The sequence below is a fragment of the Palaemon carinicauda genome, chromosome 44 (assembly GCF_036898095.1).
Source record: "Palaemon carinicauda isolate YSFRI2023 chromosome 44, ASM3689809v2, whole genome shotgun sequence".
Classification (NCBI taxonomy): Eukaryota; Metazoa; Arthropoda; class Malacostraca; order Decapoda; family Palaemonidae; genus Palaemon; species Palaemon carinicauda.
Genome location: NC_090768.1, coordinates 23243281 through 23248280, shown reverse-complemented (window position 1 = coordinate 23248280; position 5000 = coordinate 23243281).

Genomic DNA, 5000 nt, shown 5'->3' with positions numbered 1-5000 from the left:
ATAAAAATCCTCGGGCATATTTTTTAGTAAAAGTTGGCAAATAAGTTTTCTTAAAACGCTTTTATTGCTGAAACCATTTTTTGTTGTTTGCCAATCTGCACCTCTTACGGTTTTGCCACTAGCAAAGAAAATTCAAGATGGCCGCCATGTGTGTATACAGTGCCTTTTATCAAGGAATACTTTCAAATGCAAAACATTTCATCGGTTATTGTACGACGTTCAAGCTTTCTGAGGACAAACTGAGGTTAATTAAAATAATAATAGTGATATATGCGTTCATATGCTTCATTCGCATAAATAATGAAAGATAAAACGTCAAAAGTCAAAATAAATGCCATTATATATGATTGCTCATATTTTTGCATCCATATGACTTGGACGAAAATTTATGGGGTCAAATTTGAGATTTTTCCGGGAAAGACCTCAATAATATGCTGTTAAAGGGAAGGCAACCACAAGAGAACCGTAATGAGGATAAATTTTTCACACTCTTGAAGTCGTTTAAACTGTTCGCAGATGAGGCATGTCATGACCTTCAGAATACTGAAACAAAAGACACTGCCATAAAGGAGACGAACTTCCTGTCACAGCAACTGCTGCTGGAAGCTCCAGTAAACAAGAGTATTGTGGAATCTGGAGGATTTGTGGAAGAAAAGTGGAATCACCTGACCCAGAAGTGGCTACAGATGCACTGAACATCCGACACTAACTGTAAAATACAAGGATGATTCTTCATGGTGAGGGAAACCAAGCCTCCAGAATTGCAGTAGTTGCAAGTGACACTTTCTTTTAATACTACTATCATATTTCCACAAAATCTCCAGTGAAAAAGTTTGGTTGAAGGCAGGAACAGCTCTAAACAGGAAGTATATTGTGGAACACCTTTCTCTCAGTACTACTACGATGGAAGCCATAACTGCGTCTCAGGCTATCACTGGGCAGTGACACTACTTCATACCTCTCAAGGAATGGGAACAAATCATGTTGGAAAGTTTTTCAAGAACATTCTAAACTCCGTGGGGATCTGGTCAAGATGACCTCGTTGAAACAACTGGAAAGGACACAAAAATTGTTCATCTGTAAAGCGTAAAACAACCCAAAGTCACAAAATTGAAAAAAGTGCAGAAAATCCTCTTTGTTAAATCCATTTAGCCAGAGACACTTCCCGCAACAAGTAATGCACTTTCGTTTCATATCAAGCGAGCAGTGGGTACGGCAGCTGCGTGGCGACAGGCGAATAAGCAATATTCAGAATTGCCTCTCCCCAAGACAATGGGACGGAGATTGGAGGGTGCATCAAAGGTGCCCATGCTGATGTCCCTACCACCCGTTCCAGATTCATTCGTAGAACTTATCAGCTGTGGGTGCAAAACAAGATGTATGAAAATTAGTTGTAAATGTAAAAAAAGCTCGCCTGTGTTGTGTATGTGTACAATTGTCGATCAATCGATAACATTTGCAGTCATGTTTAATGTGGTTTGATGATACAATACTTTTACATAATATTTTCGTGTATCTAATATGCGTTTTTTTTTTTTTTTTTTTTTTTTTTAAAGTATGAAACTAACTAATGCAGCATGTATATTTGGTTTGTATACTGGAGCTTTTGAAAAACTGTTTTGTGTTGCCTACTAGGTGCTTTGTGTTTCGAATGCTAACTAGCTCCTAGTACCAATTGTTTTTCATGTTAACTTGGGTTAATTCTTGACTGAACAGCTTTACATTCTCCGTGCCTTTTTTTTTTTCAATGTACATAAGGTTTTATATAAACTGTAAACTTTGCAAACATATTCAGCGGTGCAGTCAACAAAGTATTTGGAGATTATATTCGTTACTAAACTATCAATTTACATGTCCATAATTTATTTTCTTATTATATTTAATTTTTTTATTTTTTACTCATCGTCATCATCATCTGCTCCTACGCACTGTGATTCAAGTTCCTACTGACACAAAAACTTAGTCATTTTCCTTTTGGAGTTGATCAAACGATATTAATGTTATTGAACAACTAATGACGGTGTCTTATCATAATATATATGTAGATACAGTTTGATGTGACATATGATTGTTTCGATAATTTTTATCCTTCAGTTGACAAACAGCAGAATTGGATTCAGCATATCCAAAACCTTTAGAAAAATCTGCTTGCCACTTTTACTAAAAAAAAAAAGAAAAAAAATGCCTGGGGATGCCCAAATTTCTGGAAATCGGCCTGGTCTATAAAGGTCCCCCTACCCTACCCTAAATGTGTTATATGAGAGAGAGAGAGAGAGAGAGAGAGAGAGAGAGAGAGAGAGAGAGAGAGAGAGAGAGAGATCTATGAAGACATGGCATCAGTAGGGGAATCCGTTTCAATCCAGGTGCCTTCCCCCATCGGCCATTTCTTGCTGTGTTGAGTATACTAACAGAGAAGCAAATCCAATAAGGGAACACAAGACTGACTATGGCTAGTTCACCAATTCCCACAGCTGTATCAATAAGATAGCAATAATTACCTACTCTGTAAGGATTAACTATATACAGACCATGAGAATTTCTTGTCATCAATTAGATGGAAAAGGGAATTTCTGCTTTCTTCGAAGGGGTAGCAAAGAGAAACTTCTGCAATTTTCACGAGGATGTAACAGGAATTTCTGTAGTATTTAAGGGAATAGCAGAGAAATTTCTGCTTTTTTCCAGGGGATAACAGAAGATTGTTTGTAGGTTTCAAAGGAATAGCACAGACATTTCTGCAGTCTTCAACAGAATACCAGGAAAATATCTGCAGTTTACAAAAGGATAGCAAGAAAATATCCACAGTCTTCAAAGGGATAACATGGGGGAATCTTTAGAATCTTCTAGAAGACATCCTAATAATTGCCACTGTCCTCAAGGGGATAGCAATGTGAATTTCTGCAGTCTTGAAAGGGCTAGCAGGGAAAATTTCTGTAGTCATCAAGGGGACAGCGGGGAGAATTTCTGCTGTTTTCAGCAAAATACTGGGGAAATATCTGCACTCTTCAAGGGAATACCAGGGGAAATATTTATAGACTTTAAGGGGATACCAGGTTGAATTTCTACAGACTTCAAGGGGGTAACAGGAATATTCCAACAGTCTTCAAAGGGATAGCAAGGGGGATTTCTGCAGTCTTTAAAGGTATAGCAAAGGGAATTTCTGCAGTCTTTAAAGGTATAGCAAAGGGAATTTCTGCAGTCTTCAAAGGTATAGCAAAAGGAATTTCTGCAGTCTTCAAGGGGATAGCAAAGGTTAGCTGAGAAATATCTGTAGTCTTCAAGGGGATCATCATCTTCCCTTGGCTTCAAGGGGATAGCAGGGAAGATTTCAGTCTTCAATGAGATACCAAGGAAATTCAAAAAGTATTTAAGGAGATACTACAGGGATTTCTTGCAGTTTTCAAGGGGCTAGCAGAGCGAATATATGCAGTCTTCAAGTGCATAACAAGAAAATTTCTGAAGGCTTAAATGAAACAGCAAGGGGAAATAGCAAGAATATCTGCAGACTTCAAGGGGATGGCAGGGTAAATTTCAGAAATCGTCATAGAGGAGGGCAGGGAGAATAATAGCAGTCTTCAACGGGATAGCACGGCTAATTTCCGCTATCTCCAAGAGGATAGCATAAGAATTTATAGCGATAATAGGGAAATTTTAGAGTTCTTCGAGGGGACAGAAGGGGGAACCTCTGTAAACTTCAAGGGGTCAGTATAAGGATTTCTACACTTTTCCAAAGGATAGCATGTAAATTCCTGCAGTCCTCAAGGGATGGCAAGAAAATTTCAGTCTTTATGGAATAGCAGAAGAAATTCTATAGTCTTCAAGGGGAGAAATTCTATAGTCTTCAAGGGGAGAAATTCTATAGTCATCAAGGTTAGAACCGAGGAATTTCCGCAATCTGCAACAGAATAGCAGGGAAATTTCAAAGGGGTTAAACATAATTTCTAAAGCCTTCAACGGGATAGCAGTAAAATTTCTGCAGTCTATAAGGATATAGCAAGGGGAATTTCGGCATTCTTCAAGGGGATACCAATATGAAGTTTTGCATTCTCCAGGGGGATAGCATTATAATTTCTTAAGCCATCAAAGGGATGGCAAGGGGAAAGTTTGCACTTTTCAGCGGATAGCAGGAATATTTATGAAGTCTTGAAGGGGATGGCAAGGGAATTTTTTTTTTTTCAGTCTAGAAGGAAATACCAGTGGAAATTTTTCCTTTCTTCAAGGTAAATGACAGTGAAAGTTTCTGCAGTCCTTCAAGGACAATGACAGTGAGAATTTCTGCAGTCTTCAAGGACAATGACAGTGAGAATTTCTGCACTCTTCAAGGACAATGACATGAGAATTTCTGCAGTTTTCAAGGACAATGACAGTGAGAATTTCTGCAGTTTCAAAGGACAATGGCCGTGAGAATTTCTGCAGTCTTCAAGGACAATGACCGTGAGAATTTCTGCAGTTTTCAACGACAATGACCGTGAGAATTTCTGCAGTTTTCAACGACAATGACCGTGAGAATTTCTGCAGACTTCAAGGACAAAGACAGTGAGAATTTCTGCAGTATTCAAAGACAATGACAGTGATAATTTCTGCAGTCTTCAACGAGACACCAAGACTATTTCTACAATCTTGAAGGGGATAACAATGAAATTTCTGTAGTTTTCAAGGGGATGCACTGAGATATATCAGCAGTCTTTATAGGGTTAGCAGGGAAATTTCCGTAGTCTTAAAAGCAATGGCAAGTGAAATTTCTGCGGTCTTCCAGGCAATAACAGGTGGAATTTCTTCAGTCTTCAAAAAGATAGTAAGGATTTTTTTGCACTCTTAATATGTATAACAAGGGAAACTTCTGCAGTCTTTCAAGGGGATAGTAAGGGGAATTTTCACAATCTTCAAGGTGGAGAGAAGAAATTTTGGCAGTTTGCATGCAGAGCAAAGGGAATTTCCTGTATTCAAGGGATTGCATAGCAGTTGCTGCAATCTTAAAGGAATACCAGGGAAATTCCTGCAGT